Raw genomic sequence first — 18,468 nt, 5'->3', positions numbered from 1 at the left:
GGGCAAGACAAAGGCTAACCGTGCACCTCTCTGACTCCACCCCTTCTCTGGATATTTACTTACCTTACAGGCCACATGCCTGATTTCACAAACAATACTCAATTAGCATATTTTACAAATTTTCATATATAGAATATCACAGACTCCCTAACCACAGGATATGTGTTACCGAGGGTCAGTGTTCTATGTCCTCTGAGAGGACAAATCAGCCCTTTCTCCTGGGGGTGTTCAGTACACCCTGGAGAGTTGTTGACTCCTCTGCAAGAGACTATTCGTATGAAAAAGACACATTCATGGGCCCCACATTTTACTCAGCTTCAAACCACCCAATCAGCAGTGAGCGCGGCCACACCCATTCTAACTGGACTGGGAGGGGCCATTTTCACACGCCAAGCCTCGAGCCATGTACCACAGAGGTCAATTAATTTAGCCAGTCTTTCTTTAATGGTCACAGCAATTATTTGCCCCATGTACGGTAGTTATTTCTGACACTTGAGAGGTGTCTGAGCACGTTACTTTCCAACTGTGGAAACTGCATTACCAGCCCTGTGCCAGAGCGAAGACTGTATACAATAAAATGATGATAAAAGAACATTGTGTGGTTCTGAAAGGGAACACCGACTGCCTTAGTGGACAGCTGTGTTGTGCTCTATTGTATGGTGATGTACCTGAAATCAAAACACTGCAGCAAACACACACATCCTTTTCTCTGCTGCACCTGTGCCCTGTGGTCCCAGCCAGAAAAAAAGGGTGTCTCCCTATTACCTCCAAAGCCTGTAAGTTTCAGATTTAGTTTTTTACAAGTCTGCAGGTTTTTACAGTTTTCTCAGTCGCTGTAATTCCTGCTTTCAAAAAAAAGTTCAGAGAATGTCTTTGACATTACTGAAATAAAACAAACTGTATACACATACATATTCTATCTGCATATAACAAGGCACAAAGAAATAAAGGACTCCTGACAAAACCTTTTACACAGTTGCCAGCTCCATATTCAGATTCAACTTCAGATGTGCAGGTGCTCAGATACTTCCACCTTCCACATTACGAAAATGTGTCATTAAATTGCTTCTGTTTTTAAGGTGTAGATGGTTTCTACTGTGCAGTCAATGGTTAATTCACAGAACTAGGGTTCAGATTTAAGCTTTTGCAAGGTACTGATAGTGAGTAGCTATTAGAGGACCTTGAGGAGTGGTTCCCCTAAGAGGAGGGGGGGGGGGGTGTCTGGTCTATACTGCTCGCTGTAAACCTGGGGTCATGTTTGGGGGGGGGGGGGGACCATGTGACCACAGTGCAAATAGCGTAAAGGTAATCCGGCAATCTGATACAGCCGGAAGATCCCTATGCTCACAGCACCTGTAAAAACACACATCAAAGTGCTGTGGCTTGGATCTCCTCTCCACCCAAGCCTGATGCCCGAATAACACACACAGAGTGTTCTCATTTTCATGTATGAAATAATAATGTAATAATGTGCACATAATATCTCTAATTCACTCACCCCTTCTAAACACTAAGCTGTATTTTCATTTAGAAACAGGTGAGGGTCTATAGTGCACATTATTTTTACTTTATTAATAATTCTCTCATGGGGAAAAATAAACGTCCATCTTATCCATCTAATCCAGAAATGTCTTAATAATAATAATAATAATAATAATAATAATAATAATAATAACAACACAGGCCCCCACACAGAATTCTCTGACCCCACAGAAAGATCTATATGTCCTGTTATGTTAAAGCCTGGTCCAGGGCCTATATCGCATGGTCAGAAGGAATTCCAAGCAGCTTCTACTATGCAGATTGCAATGTCCCGGCTATTAGTACACACGCTATCCATTTTCTTTGGTGCACGATGCAACCAGCAGAGTAATTCCCGAGATGTGAAATATGCACCTGGCACACAAGGCCCTGATGAAGACAGACAAGCAGACACAAATGAAAAAAGTGCCTTCAGAATGGCAGTTGCACAGTGTGACTATTTATGCCTACACACTTCTTCTTAAGCAGCTATAAAACAACAAAGCACCTTATGGTAGTTATTTATCTTTATTAGCAGGTTGAACATTCAGGAGTGAAGTGCAAGTGTTCAAATGGTGCTAACAGTGTAGATGAAACATAAACAAATTTGGGGCAGTTCTTCTATCCCCCATAGATCACACTAATGCTAATACAAATACTGTTTAACCTCTGATGTGAGCTGATGTATTCACAGAATGTTGCCCAGTTCCCTGAATGTCCGAATAGCCGCACAGTGCACAGAATGTCCTGAGGAGGAATCTAACCTCATAGGCCTCCATGGCAGCTCTGGAGTAGCCTTTAAACGTTTGGTACTTAAGGACTGGTTGGCAGCCAAACAGGCAGAGCACCACTGTCGATAGCACGCACTGAAACATGAGCATGCAGCTTATCCCTGCAATACTGTCAAAAATAAGCTGGGGACATACCTACGATTATGATTCCTTTACCAGAAGGCCCAGTACCATCCAAATGCAGCCTGAGTCTCTCCTAAACATTACAACTCCAGCCACTTCTTAGTAGATCAGACTCTAGACAATACAAGGTTGACTTTCAACAGGGGGAAAAAAATTATCCCATTTTTCAAGGTGACTCCTGCATGTCAATTGTCTGAAGAGATTATCATTAATATGAAGAGTAGAGGCTGCCTGTCCCCACTGAGTGTGCTGATCTAATGTCTCTTCTGGCAGGAAACACATCTGCAGACACGTCAGCGCAAGAAAAAAACCTGCACACTTGCGTGTGATATATTTAATCCCCTTGACTAACTATTTTGACAGCGGTGGAGGTTCATGCTAACAGTTCCATTCAAATAGCTGAAATGGCTATTGAACCTAATTAACTGCATATTTACATTCAGATCTACTATATACTGTACAACATAACTTTGCCCATGGTCCTCCACTAGTTTCACTGACCTTTTTTGTTTTTCAGAGGAAAAGAGAAGTGAACATTTCCTGTACAAAGCAGAGCTATAAAAGGTGGTGAATGAGGTATAATCTTCACAAACCACAACATTAAAGTCAGTATTGGCTCTGTCCTCGCTGATAAAAGCCCTTGAGCGGTATTCGGGGGGGGGGGGGGGGTACCGATGGGCCGATGGGCCGCCGATGGTACTCAGCAGGCATGTCGTAGCTGCGTTGGGGTGTGACGGACAGGAACGGTGGAGTTGGGAGAGTGCCATCCAGAGAAAACAGACTCAGAATAGACTGACCTCATGCTCCAAGGAGAGTGCCTCATGACCCCTGTGGACATACCTCAGCTGATATGAGGTCTGGCATCTGCTCAGACACGGACTTGACATTAGCTGACCCAGGAAGCTCCTTCAGTTCTCAAATCACAAACACAGGTGCTCCCGACTGGACCCTTCTCCACCACTCAGAACCAGGACAGAAGCAGCACAACTCAATGAGCCAAATCCCTGCTGAGAGCTTTTCATCTGACCTCCAACTTGAAAGACTCCGCCCGGAGTCTTTGACTAAGACACAGGCCTAAATTAATCTAGCATCACAGTAATTACAATTTAATGAAGAAATGCCACCTCCAACAGAAGAGACATATTAAACTGGCACACTCCAGCATTAAGCTGGCAGGAACCTATGAAAAAGTATCAGGAGAAATGTGTCCTTATCTCACACTTCCCATCACCTGGTTAATCTAGTCAACAGATGGGTACACATTGAAGGAAGCTTGGTTTGCTAATGAAGGCAAACCCTAGTGTGTGGTACATTTCTCTTTAAGGCTTTTGGCCGTGGCAGACTTTGGTTCACACCTGATACACTGAAAACATGGAGGTGCTAGGAGTGTGGTTGCACTCAGGTAATATTGCTTCTGGCCCAAATGGAAAACAGCTGCTGTAGCAGACCAGCAACTTCTGGCAATCAAGCTGGTGGGTTAATGTTTCAATGTTAATATTTAAATTTGATCTGGCCCAGTGTGGCTAATAGAGGCTCAAAGGCTGCATAATGGGCTCCAGAGTGAATTTGTCATTGAATTGTGAGAAGCTTATTCTATTACTACAGAGAGATTAATCATTTCTAACAAATTTATACAACAACATGTTGCTCTGGGTTCATCCTCTTTTTGCATCTATTCTTCTTTGCCCCTAAATTACATCATAACAAAGAGACAGGCAGCAGCAGTTACACTGTTAAGGTTTGCAGATTGTGCACAGCTACAGAAACAGCCCTGTGGTCAGCTGATGGAGCAGGCATGGGTGATAAACAGGAACAGGTGCAGGCAGGTACACAGCCCCCATTTAGATCTGTGATCTGTACTTCCCTTACCACGGAACACTAAATACAGAACAGCATGAGAAAGCTCAAAGGAATGGCAAATGAATGTATAGTATAACCTGAGAGATTAACCTCAAGAGTTATGGGCTGGCCGATCAAATAAACAGGGTTTGAACCCAGGAGTAGCTTACACTGTCAAGCAACTTATTATAAAAGACACTGGATTCATTTTGTGATTATCACTGATGCAAAGACATGAGCATTAAACAGTAATGAAACACTTCCATTGAGAAGCAACTGAGCTTTTCCTGGTCAATAATAGCTTTCAGATTTCAACACACATACTGTACATTTTCTTTTTACATTTCAACAGTTCTTTAAAGTTGCTTTAGTTTTTTAGCTTCTATAGTTTTACAGTCAACTAAAGACAGGCCATTCTGGTGCCATGTGAATCCATCAATCACATCATATCCACTTCAATAATGAATCATTACAGTAAATTGAGAGCCAACTCTGCAGGCGAGAGTCATCAGGGGCAAGTGATTCATGGGCAGGTGTGATATTAAAATTAGACAAGGGTTAAATTTTAGCTTTAGCATAATGAGGGAAAGACAGCAGTGTTTATATGAAGTGCCAGATAAATTGTTGGACGATAACGTTTAGAAAGCTGTCAGAAATGAGATCCTGCTTTCTACTTAATCCTTAGCTACTTAAATCAAGATTTAGGCTATGCTCCAGAATGAGAGTAGTTTGTTTGACAAAAGAACAACATGAGAAAGCTCAAAGCAATGGGTTTTGAAAATGTTTTCAGTTCAGAAAGACACAAAATGCTGATATCTCAGTGGTTCTACACTGCGTTATATTTTCCCTGGACCCACAGGTATCTCAGTAGGTGCCATGACACAGCTCAACATTGCATTGGAAACAATGATTCAGCATAAAAAAACATGCCAGCTTTAAGTTATACATTACAAGACATGCGTTTGTGAAGCTAACATTGCATATGCAAGGTTGCACCTTGCACGTTACACTACGTGCAACAGAGCCAAAGAGATCCTTGATACAGCCTTTAAAAAATCAAATCAAACCAAACCACATAGGCTATTTCTATGTACGTGCTGGCAATTCCAGTGAATCTGCTGTGAAACTTTCATTCTGTGTAATGAAAGTATGCACGAAACATTACTAAGAAAATTCCAATGTGACAGAAAAGAAAAATGTGGTTTCCGACTGTGTTTGTTGGAACTGGACTGGGCCTGTGCTGCAGCACTGTGTTTCATCAACACCGAGCCTGTATACTTTGTTTAGCAACAGGAGAAAGCAGCAGCTCATCCACAGTGATGTCCGTCCACACTAACCATGCTGTGATAGCCATGCAGTTCTCCCAGGACTCCCCTGAGAAGAAGGGCCTTCTATTCCCAATATGCACGAGACTCAGCCTGCCATGAGTTCAGCTGTCATAACATGCAGACACAGGAAGTAACTGCTCCTTCGTATGGAGGTGGAAAATAACAATCTGATTCAGAATGGTGGAAACTTCCTCATCCTCCTCACCACCCTGCCCTCACAAAAATTTTAATTACAAGCTACAGCCAGCCTCAGACAAACACAACTGGGCTGAATGAATCCGAGAAGGACAACCAAAAAATACAACAAGCAAAGCAGAGACAAAATCTAAGGACCTAAATTCCATGTGCTTCACATATCATGAAAAGGAATTTGTCTTGTGACGATGTTGACTGTGATTGTCCACATTCCGGCACTCTACCTGCTCTGCTATTGTTAATATTGTTGTTGCATTACAAATATTCCCTCCTTTCTCAAATCCTTGGTTCCCCCTTGATCTGCAATACCTGCAACACTAAATAGAGAGGTACCTCAGAGCCTCAATCAGTGCTGAAGCTGTGGGTAACATGGCTCAGCAGATGGTCCGGAGACTGCAAACTCACTGCCACTGAGTGTAAGTATGCGTAAGGAAGTCAGTAGATCACCTGTAGACGGCAGGTTCACTGCCTCCTGCTGTGAGCGACACACAGCAGAGCACATGAAGGCTGCATGTTCACCGCTACTGTGTGAAACATGGCTCATCAGAGCACCTGAAGGCTGCATGTTCACTGCTACTGTGTGAAACAGACAGCTGACCACTGGAATACTGCATGTTCATTTTGAGCAGCAGCTCAAGGAGCAGGTTCAGGCAAAGGTGACTTAAAAAAGCAGAGCACCACAGACGGCTCCCCAGGGGGCCTTCAGAACAGTGCTGTTTCTCTCACTGCTCTCTCCACGTCTCTCAGTGAATTGCTATCAATCTAATGGCAACTCCTGCAGTTCCCACTGTGGCATTCCTGCTAGCTTAGTCCTCTGCAACGCCACGCTGACTGCCGTGTCAGTCAGTCCGTGTCTTAACTCCAGGAAACAGGAGTTACGTAACCTTGCTTTTTTGTGTTATGAAAGATCACGTGAAAAGTTGGATGATTGACACCCTGGGTCCATGGGACCAATGGTATGTGCTCAGACTGAGAATGTAGCAAGTTCATTGTTATCTCACCAAGCAACAGTAACGACTGCAGCAAGAAGTGCATTCTCTCCATTCACAAATACAGAAGGCATGCACATCAAAGAAAACTTCCAGGAAGTAAGTCAGGGGTGTCACTATTTTATTTAGAAGTGTCTGACTATATATTTAAAGGGTAAAACTTACAGTACAGCACACAGCTGCTACCAACAATATACCTACACATAATAAAAATGCTTCTAATTCTATACATTTCACAAATTCTGTTATATTGATACCAATTTGCGTTGATAAATTTTTGTTAAGGGCTGTTTGGGTACCATTATCAAAGGTAACAAAGGCCATTATAAGTCCATCAGAAACAGACTGAGAGCCATGCACTTTAATCTCTGCACCACTTGCAGCCCAAAGCCACTACAGAAATCTCAGGGAATGTATTTTTTTAAATTAATTGTTTCAGGCATTTGTCTCATCAGCTTCCTTCAAGGATCTTTTTTTTTTCTTTTTTTGCGTAAACTTTTATTCAAACTTAACCGACTGACATGACTTGTGCTTTCAAGAACTGTGGTGGAGCTAAGATTCGAAAGGAGCATTCAAGTTTAACATACTCCCTTTGAACAGAAATGTCCATTTACATACCCTGGGATTGGGACAATTAACAGAAAGGCAGTTTTGCCGATTAACACTGAGTAAAACAGATCATTTTGTGATTGCCTTTTTGTAGAATCTTATCATGAAGACAGCAAGGACTATTTATGTGTTTTATGTGTTTGTGAGGGACACACACATACATTTCCAAGTCTAAAAAGAGTCTGTTGACTATTTTGTACCAGCACATCAAGCAGAAGAAAAACAAGACTAGGAAACCTAGTATATGGCTGGACCTAACACACGTGATGCGGCCGACCAGTGGTGTAATTTCATAACTCGGCTGACCAATGTAACTTCGTCACTCAGTCAGTCACACACATTTGCGTTTGTAGGGCTGGCCCCGCTGTGGCGGTCTAGCCAACAAGGCTGAGGTGTGTTCTGTGAGACAGCAAGATACACAGAAAAAAGGAAATCGGTCTGGACCATATGTAGTCGGGTTACACCAGTGGAATTTTCAACCTTATAACCTGAAGACTATATAAAATGCTTATCATCCACAAGAAAAAAGAAGCAAAACATAAGTAATCAGTTCAGATACATATTTAATATGGCACTTTCAGACCACTAGAAAAATATTCATTTGCATTTTTAATCTTATTTTCATCTTAGTTTTTAAAATAAAATGAACCTTAAGAATGGACAGCAACACATATCTTCAAATATGCGATACAGTGTTGGAGCCCATTCTTGAGAAATGTCATCCTCACTGTATGGGAACAACATGTTATTCGAATATTTTTTTAAAAAGCACCCCTACCACAAAGAAAGCCTGTTTGTTTGTGCAGGCATGTTGCTAAAATAAAATAAACCCTGGTTCACTTTGGTAATATTGTAAGCATTGAAATGAGCATTACTAATATCCAGTATGTCTGTATACTGAACTGCTATTTTATCTGTGTGTCTGATGCTTAATATAACTATTTATGTACCAATGGCTGTTGAATAAGGCGTTAAGCATTTCATTGAGTTGGAGGTCTTCAGCAACCAAGGCTTTAAAATATTTGGGAATCCCTGGGTCAGTACAATATCTAAGACACACTAATATCTTTATGTGCCCCTGCATCAGCATTATACCCTCCAATATCTGTTTTAATAGGAGCAAGCTAATCATGTCAAAACACTAAATTTGACTGTTTGAAGTCATGACTTAAACAGTGATTGGATTGCTTTATAGCAGTCCGAATGTACCATTGCTAAACAATATAACCGTATTTGACCTGTTTTAAATGGTTGTAAATTCAACACAGTTTGAATGATCAAATGATACATCAACACACGTTTTGTAGTTAGGCTATTGTCTTCGAGAGCATATGAAAAGTTAACTTAGTATAAAAAAAAGACTGAAGACATAAATTGCAAGATGTCATTCAGCGCCCAAGCAGTACACAGGTCATTTAACTTACATTATCCGTCAGTGTCAGTTCTAAATGAAGATGACATGTGCCGTAATCCAAAGTCCTAAATTCGTCCCGTGAATAGAGTCTGTAAATTCAGGCTTTACAACTTTTTCGCCGAACACTATCTACAGCGTCTATGCGCGGTGAACTTTTTCATGAAGTCTTCCCTCCGTCAGTTACCAGGACAGTCTCTAGCCTATATGTTTTCACACTGAAGCTAGGAATACGGAACGCTGCCGCTCGTTTTTTGCGGTTTCTTTTTTTTTTCTTTTTGGAAGGCGGTGCTGCAGCCTTAAGTATGACGTCCAACACCAAGTTCGCAGACACTTCGAATGACAACCTGAGCTTGTCGAATCCTAGGATTATATGTCAGCACCGTTGCAACTGCATATTGCGAAAAGCTCCAGTATTAGTCCAAATTTCAAAGCGGCCTGTTCACTGCACACGGTCTGTTCGTAGGATACACTTGCAACGAGACTTTGCCAGACTGAAGGGTACAGCCGTTTCTTTAAAAAAAAAAGTCTACAACTTTGTGTCGTGTGATTTAATTCCATTGCATTTTTTTGTCCTTATTGTTCAAATATGTGTTTTTCCAGTACATTAAAAAGATTGAGCGCAGGACAAATGTTGAATCTATTACGCATTATTCCAGCAATGTCAAGAAATTACAGAATCAACCGTAGTATTCAACCGGACTCTTTAGCTGGTGTTTCCTGTTAACGATACAAAACCTTGATTTTGCAAATATTCCATTCAAGTATAACGAGCTAAAATAGTAGTTTAGCATTGGAATTAAAATGTAGTCCAAAGTGGCCGACTTGCTTTCTTGCTTATAATTTGGAGACACGCCCTTAAGAGGAGTTGGCCGCTACGACAGTGCACGCGTCTTCGCGTTCCCACGTGGGATACAATGACACTGCAGACAAGATGCCGCATAAAAATCTGCATCTGCTCTATTAATCATTTCCATAGCAATCTCGTTCATGCGAGACTGGTCCTTTTATAACCACCAATTCTCTAACAATAAAACCACACGCCACAAATACCTCTAAGATTTGGACCCTAAGGAAAAAATAGCACGATGAAAAAGTACCCTTGTCTTGTGATGTTCTGTGTAAGGACCCACACGCAGACCAGGGAAATCCAAAAAACGTTGTCTTTAATCAGTGCGAAGTTCGAAGCCAGGTGATCAGAGAGAGTGCGGTACAGAATCGAGTTTCCAAAAGAAAAGTAAAAAGACAGGCAAAAAGTCAAAAACCAGGAGATCAGAAATAGCGAAGGTACAAAGGGGCAGGCAAAAGAGAAGTCAAAGAAAAGCGAAGGTCGAACCAGATCAAACAAAACCAAAAGGGGCAGGCAAACTCGAAGTCGGGCAAAGGGGTGTCGCAAGAATCTCAATAAACAAAGGCTTACAAATAATCGGCACAATGAATTTGATCAACGTTCTGACAGGGACATGGTGGAAAAGACTGACATTTATACACTGGGGAAGGTAACAATCAAGGAGGGGTTACGTGAGTGAGGGCGGAGTAACAAACAACATCCAGGTGAAGAACATTAGGATAACTAATTAAATGACAGGGGACTGACAAAACGCGGACTGGAATCACATAGACAACAATGATAACAGACGGCCTGGGTTTAGCAGGTAAAACACGTGCAGAGAGAGAGAGGTGCAGTTAGAGCAAGAGACAGGTGCAGGCAATTGCAGAACTCAGCGTTAGAGCAGGCTAGAAAGAAAAGGGGCGGAGCTACAGCGCAGCATGGAAAAGGGGAGACTGGTTAATGTATTAGTATAGTGATCTAAACTATCAAAAACCCAAAACTAGTGTGTGTTAGTCCATTAGTAATATTCACATGTTAGTATATTAGCGAGGTTAGTACTTTACAATCTATAAGTTAGTAGGGATTAGTAGAAATTAGTAAAACTAGAAATCAGCAGGAAGAAAGTAAAGCGAGACTGGAAAGAAGGGGGGAAACCACGAAAACCCGGAACCACCCGAATAGTGAAATCACACAAGTACAGGGGAGTGAAGCAGCTCAGGGAACACAGACACAGAGACAGTACTGGGGAGACAAGTGACCGGGAAATACAGACTACAACAGTACCCCCCCCCCTAGGAAACGCCTCTTGGCGTTTTCACCGGTGGTACAGGGTGTTTGACATGAAAGTCCTTAACCATCTGCTTATCCAAAATGAAGCGAGAGGGGATCCAGCTTCTTTCCTCGGGGCCGTAGCCTTCCCAGTCCACCAGGTACTGAAGGCCGCGACCCCGACGACGAACATCCAACAGTTTGTTCACGGTGTAGGCATCACCACCATCAATGAGTCGGGGGGGAGGGGGGGGCTCAGGGGCAGGGCAGAGGGGATGGGTAACAACGGGTTTTAAGCGGGAAACATGAAAAGTGGGGTGAATTCTGCGCATGGTGGAGGGTAACTTTAATATAACAGCAGTGGGGCTGAGGATTTTAACAATAGGGAAGGGGCCAATAAAACGAGGAGCTAACTTCTGGGACTCAACACGTAGGGGAATGTCTCTGGTGGTGAGCCAAACACGCTGTCCAACTCTGTAGGAGGGGGCTTTAGAGCGGCGGCGATCGGCCGTCACCTTCATCCTGGCGCTGGCGCGAAGCAAGTTGAGGCGAGCGGTCTTCCATGTTCTCCTGCAGCGCCGGATGAAGGCTTCAGCTGAGGGGACCCCCACCTCCTCCTCCTGACTAGGGAATAGAGGCGGCTGGTACCCTAGGCAGCACTCGAACGGAGAAAGTTTGGAAGCGGAGGTGTGTGAGTTAATGGCATACTCTGCCCAGGGTAGTTGATAAGACCATGAGGTGGGGTTCTTGGAGCAGAGGCATCTAAGGACAGTTTCGACCACTTGATTGGCCCGCTCGGTCTGGCCATTGGTCTGGGGGTGAAATCCTGAGGATAGGCTAATGGAGGAACCCAACAGTGAGCAGAAAGCTTTCCAGAAACGTGCAGTGAACTGGGGGCCTCTATCGGAAACTATATTAGTGGGGATGCCGTGTAATCTAATAACGTGATGAATGAGTAAGTTGGCAGTTTCTTTGGCAGAGGGAAGCTTGGTGAGGGGAACGAAGTGAACAGCTTTAGAGAAGCTATCAACTATGGTGAGGATAGTGGTGAAAGTGTTGGATGGGGGTAAGCCTGTGATGAAATCTAATGCTATGTGAGACCAGGGGCGGTGTGGGATGGGGAGGGGCTGTAACAGACCTGAGGGTGGGTGGTGAGAGGGTTTGTTCTGGGCACAGACCAAGCAGGCAGCCACAAAGTCCAAGATCTCTTGTTTCATGGAGGGCCACCAAAAACGTCTCTGAATAAATGTCCTGGTTCTGGTGGCCCCCGGGTGGCATGAGAGTTGCGAAGCGTGGCCCCAAAGGAGAACTTGAGAGCGGACTTGGGCAGGAACGTAGAGACGATCCGCTGGGCAATTACTAGGACCAGCCTCATCCTCCTGGGCCTTACGAACCATCTCCTCGATGTCCAAGTGAATGGCATTGATGAAACAGCTCCGCGGGAGGATGGTGTCAGGTGAAGGATCTTTGGTGGGTGGTTCAAACCGGCGGGAGAGGGCGTCAGGCTTGGTATTCTTTGACCCGGGGCGGTAAGCAAGGGTAAAGTCAAATCTGGAAAAGAATAGTGCCCATCGGGCCTGGCGAGAGTTGAGGCGTTTGGCTGTGTGAAGGTACTCCAGGTTCTTATGATCAGTCCACACCAGGAAAGGTGTTTGAGAGCCCTCAAGCCAATGGCGCCATTCTCCCAAAGCCATCCTCACCGCCAACAGCTCACGGTTCCCAATGTCATAGTTCTGTTCTGTGGGTGTCAGGCGGTGAGAGAAGTAGGCACAGGGATGGATCTTATTGTCCCTGGAGGAACGCTGAGAGAGAACGGCTCCCACCCCAATGTTGGAGGCATCAACCTCTACGATGAACTGAGCCGCAGAGTCAGGATGAACAAGGATGGGTGCAGAGGTGAAGTGGTTTTTGAGGGCTCGGAAGGCTGTTTCAGCCTGGGCGTTCCACTGGAATCGGGTCTTAATGGATGTGAGGGCGGTGAGTGGGGCTGCCAGAGAACTGTAATTACGGATGAAACGGCGGTAAAAGTTGGCGAAACCCAGGAAACGTTGCAGTTCCCGACGACAGTCTGGCTGAGGCCATTCCACAACCGCCCGGATCTTCTGGGGGTCCATCTGAATGCTGCCGGCGGAGATGATGTATCCCAGGAAAGAAGTGGTGTTGCAACTAAACTCACATTTCTCCGCCTTGACAAATAAGCGGTTCTCCAACAGTCTCTGGAGCACCTTGCGGACCTGGATGATATGTTCCTCCTTAGTTTTGGAAAAGATCAGGATGTCATCCAGGTATACAAAAACAAACTTATTTATCCAGTCCCTCAGAACATCATTCACCAGTGTCTGGAAAATAGCTGGTGCGTTTGTGAGCCCGAAGGGCATCACCAAATACTCCCAGTGTCCGGTAGGAGTGTTGAAGGCTGTCTTCCATTCATCGCCCTCTCGAATGCGCACCAGGTGATAGGCGTTGCGCAGGTCCAGCTTGGTGAATATGGTGGCTCCTTGCAGGAGTTCAAAGGCGGAAGCCATGAGGGGGAGTGGGTAACGGTTCTTGATTGTAATGTCATTGAGGGCTCGGTAGTCGACGCAAGGCCGGAGTGAGCCATCCTTCTTCCCCACAAAGAAGAATCCGGCCCCTGCTGGTGAGGATGAAGGACGGATGATGCCGGCAGTCAAGGACTCCTGGAGGTATTTATTCATAGCTTCCGTCTCCGGCCGAGACAGAGAGAACAATCGACCTCTGGTGGGAGTGGTGCCGGGCTTCAGGTCAATGGTGCAGTCGTAAGGGCGGTGAGGAGGCAGAGAGGTGGCTCGGGACTTGCTGAAGACCTCTTCAAGGTCCAGGTACTCGGGAGGAACCGCCGACAGGTCCGTCGGCTTCTCGGGAGGAGGTGACTCAGGAACAGAAGAATGGGCCTCTCGCAGACAAGATGCTAAACAGAATGGGCTCCAGCCCAAAATCTTGTGCGAGTTCCACTCCAAGGTGGGGTTGTGCTTCTCAAGCCAGGGATGCCCGAGAATGATGGGTGAGTGGGGAGATTCAATGATGTGGAGCCGAAGCTCCTCTTGATGGTTGCCGGAGAGCCGAACCTTGAGAGGAACGCTGGTGTGAGTAATATTCGCCAACCTTTGACCATTGAGCGAGTTGGCCACTAGGGGGCATGACATCTTCTCCAAGGGGATCCCCCATCTCTCGGCGGCCCCAGCGTCCAGGAAGTTCTCCTCGGCCCCGGAGTCGATGAGGGCGGTGGTCCCCTTGGTTCGTCCATCCCACTCAATGTTGACAGGCAGGCAAGTCCGGTGTTTGGAGGAGGATTCGGTTGGAACCATACCCACTAGTGCTTCTCGACACACTAGCGGGCGTTGTCTTTTTAGCGGGCAGGCTGCGACATAGTGACCTGGTTTCCCACAGTAGAGGCATGACCTGGTGTGCATTCTTCTATCCCTCTCCTCCTTGGTCAGGCGAGCACGGTTGACTTGCATCGGCTCCGGGTCCGACATCATGACTGGAGGAGGTTTGAGATTGGTAGAAGGTGCAGCAGTGATTCTGGACCTCTCAGTGACTGCTCGGTTGTAGACCCCTTGACTGCGAGCCCGTTGGCGCTCTCGGATGCGTGAATCCACGCGGATAGCCAGGGCAATGAGATCGTTTAGGTCCTCGGGCAGGTCCCGGGTCAGCAGCTCGTCCTTCACGCTCTCAGACAGGCCATTGAGGAAGGTGTCGTACTGAGATCTCTCCTCCCAGCCACTGGCGGTAGCCAGAGTACGAAAGTCGATGGCGAAGTCCGACACCGTCATTCCCCCTTGGCGCATGCGCAGGAGTTCTTGCGCCGCATCATGGCCGTGCTTGGAGCGGTCGAAGACCCGTTTCATCTCTTCTGCGAGCAGCGTGGAGGTCTGCACGCAGGGAAGCCCCTCCTCCCAGGCAGCCGTTCCCCACTTCCTAGCTCGCCCGGTGAGCTGCGTGATGATGTAGGCAACTCGGGCCTGCTCAGTGGGGAAGGTAGCTGGCTGTAGCTGGAAGATCAGCCGGCACTGGGTAAGGAATGGGCGGCAGCCACCAGGTTCTCCGTCGTACTTCTCCGGAGGAGGAAGGTCGGGCTCACGAGCACGTACAGGTGGGATGTCAGGCGTAGCGGGAGCCGCAGGTTGCTGGGGAGCGAAGCCAGGCGAGGAAGCCCGGAGTGCAGATATCAGCTCCGCCACGCAGGAGGTTAGGGTCTGCAGCTGGTGAGAGACCGACTCCAAGTGGGACTGGTGGCGTCCCAACATGGCTCCCTGCTGCCCAAGTACAAATTGTACCTGGGCAGGGTCCGCTGGGTCCATCCTGGTCAGAACGTACTGTGATGTTCTGTGTAAGGACCCACACGCAGACCAGGGAAATCCAAAAAACGTTGTCTTTAATCAGTGCGAAGTTCGAAGCCAGGTGATCAGAGAGAGTGCGGTACAGAATCGAGTTTCCAAAAGAAAAGTAAAAAGACAGGCAAAAAGTCAAAAACCAGGAGATCAGAAATAGCGAAGGTACAAAGGGGCAGGCAAAAGAGAAGTCAAAGAAAAGCGAAGGTCGAACCAGATCAAACAAAACCAAAAGGGGCAGGCAAACTCGAAGTCGGGCAAAGGGGTGTCGCAAGAATCTCAATAAACAAAGGCTTACAAATAATCGGCACAATGAATTTGATCAACGTTCTGACAGGGACATGGTGGAAAAGACTGACATTTATACACTGGGGAAGGTAACAATCAAGGAGGGGTTACGTGAGTGAGGGCGGAGTAACAAACAACATCCAGGTGAAGAACATTAGGATAACTAATTAAATGACAGGGGACTGACAAAACGCGGACTGGAATCACATAGACAACAATGATAACAGACGGCCTGGGTTTAGCAGGTAAAACACGTGCAGAGAGAGAGAGGTGCAGTTAGAGCAAGAGACAGGTGCAGGCAATTGCAGAACTCAGCGTTAGAGCAGGCTAGAAAGAAAAGGGGCGGAGCTACAGCGCAGCATGGAAAAGGGGAGACTGGTTAATGTATTAGTATAGTGATCTAAACTATCAAAAACCCAAAACTAGTGTGTGTTAGTCCATTAGTAATATTCACATGTTAGTATATTAGCGAGGTTAGTACTTTACAATCTATAAGTTAGTAGGGATTAGTAGAAATTAGTAAAACTAGAAATCAGCAGGAAGAAAGTAAAGCGAGACTGGAAAGAAGGGGGGAAACCACGAAAACCCGGAACCACCCGAATAGTGAAATCACACAAGTACAGGGGAGTGAAGCAGCTCAGGGAACACAGACACAGAGACAGTACTGGGGAGACAAGTGACCGGGAAATACAGACTACAACATGTCTTTAATGATTATCCCTCATTTCCAGGCAACCAACTTCATATTATTTTACGTAGGTGTGGAAAGTTTCATGTTCCATTTTGCATTCGGATGAGGTAGGTGATAACGAGATATACAGACATCGACCACCATTTTGTCACCCTGTCAAACCAAAATTTAAAAAAAGTTAATCTTATGGTAGCAGTCATTTTCTGAATTTAAAATCCTAATACACAAAACTATAAATTAGATTTGAGTTGGTGGCAGGATATTACTCAGGGGTGGAAATTGCAAGTAGACCTACATATCGGACATTGGCTGCACAAATGATTTATGTGCAGGGCAGAAACACACTGCTAATTATGAGGAATTATCAATAGAAGACACCTTTTTTCTTCCTGATATGTTTTGGTCTTCAACTGCATATAGTGTGCTCCATAATGTTTGACTCTGTACTCCACAACTCTGTTAAAATCAAACTGTGCACTTTAACCACATGTGAACTTTCTCAATTTTTATTAAAGATTTTTTAAAAATGCATTTGGTTTCACCAGAGAATGGTGTGGTGTTTACAGAGAAAGGTGTGATAAACCAAAAACATCCAGTGAGTAGCAGTTCTGTGGCCAAAAACCTTGTTAATGAGGATTATTAATAGACTTGTTCAACCTAACCAAAAGGCTGCATATGCTCAAATAACATCTTTTTATAACAGTGGTGTACAGAAGGGCGTCTCTGAATGCACAACGCATCAAATCTCAAAGCAGATGGGCTGCAGCAGCAAAAGACCATGACGGGTTCTTGAACAAAGCCTTTCAGGTTCTAGGCCCTGTGCTCTAGCAGTAAAAAAGGCCAACAGGTTGCTGGGATATATAGCCAAAAGTATTGAGCACAGATCCAAGGAAGTTATACTTATCTTATACAATACATTTGTTGGACCACACTTGGAGTATTGTGTGCAGTTCGGGGGACCATACTGCAAGAAAGATATAGAGGCCCTAGAAAAGGTTCAAAGAAGGGCAACCAAATTGATTCCTGGTATGAAAAATAAAAGCTATAAGGAAAGACTTAATCTCTTCAAGTTTAGTAAAATGATACTTAGGGGTGATTAGATAGATGCTTTTAAATTTAAAAGGCAATTAACAAAGTGAACTACAAGAGATTCTTCAGGTTGAGTTCTCTTAGTAGAATGAGAGGGCATAAATGGAAATTAGCAAAACATAGATTCTGTACAGACATTACAAATAATTTTTTCATGCAGAGAGTAGTCAATGTGTGGAAAAGCCTGCCAGGTCATGTAGTAGAGAGAGAAATGCCGGGTATTTTCCAATATGATATGATGTTAGATACTATCAAGTTTGTAATGTAATCACAGCACTACGTACAATTTAGTCAGGAAAAATTATGAGCATTGTTGGACTGAATGGCCTGTCCTCATCATTATGTTATATTATGACTAACACACTAGGCTTTCTTTCCATATGTATTTTTAAGCCACAGGAAACATCATCAATTCATGATTGTAGATATATAAAACATTTAACTGTGTATTTTTAGAAATATGACAGTTGGATATGGACCCCAAAATACATTGAAATGAATGTGAACCCACTTTGGTTGCACTTACAAGTAGCCTACGCTACACAAAAAACTACTTAATATTGGATGAAGACTAACCCCTCTGTGCACAAACCATTAATTGTAATTCATACTTAAAAATATGAAACAAATATAACATGAGATAATATTCCTTGTAGTTTAGAGAATATTTTGAGCAAATATAAGATTAGATGACATCGCCATCTTGGGGCGTTTATGAGTAATAACAAGCCATACATGTATCAATACCTACCAATGTTGTAGTGCAACATTCCCGAGACTAGATTAGGCTACTTCAGACATACAGTAATTATTTATATCGGATACATTTATGGTCCTTAATCCATTAATTGCATCATTATAAGACTCATTATAGCAAACCTAAGATCCTGTTCAGACCAAAAGTTTTCCTTTGATGTATAATGTAGCATATTCTCCCTTGTACATCCTTAAGTAGCCTATCCCTTATTGTTGTAAGAGCCTATAGGGGTGGCCAACCCAGGTCCTGGAGAGCCGCAGGTTCTGCTGGCTTTTGTTCTTACTCGGCACTTAATTGACCAAAGCAGTTGATTACACAGTTACTCACCTCACCTGATTTATTTTCTTTATTTATCTAAGTGGTTGTTGTATTTAAGGTGAAAAC

General features: G+C 44.5%; 1 protein-coding gene across 6 annotated transcripts in view; it reads right to left on the bottom strand.

Annotated features, from left to right (window-relative positions):
* The window catches only part of mical2a (microtubule associated monooxygenase, calponin and LIM domain containing 2a), a 34,611-nt gene extending 24,977 nt beyond the window's left edge, over nt 1-9,634 (bottom strand). For 3 of the 6 annotated variants that reach the window (XM_035419720.1, XM_035419719.1, XM_035419721.1), the window contains exon 1: nt 8,820-9,634. The gene's annotated coding sequence lies outside the window, so the exon portion shown is untranslated. The remainder of the gene's footprint in view (nt 1-8,819) is intronic. The other 3 variants (XM_035419723.1, XM_035419722.1, XM_035419725.1) reach the window with 1 other exon arrangement.
* Between the last annotated feature and the right edge of the window lie 8,834 nt (nt 9,635-18,468).

This window comes from Anguilla anguilla, chromosome 5 (assembly GCF_013347855.1).
Source record: "Anguilla anguilla isolate fAngAng1 chromosome 5, fAngAng1.pri, whole genome shotgun sequence".
Classification (NCBI taxonomy): domain Eukaryota; kingdom Metazoa; phylum Chordata; class Actinopteri; order Anguilliformes; family Anguillidae; genus Anguilla; species Anguilla anguilla.
This window is presented reverse-complemented; position numbering and strand designations above follow the sequence as displayed.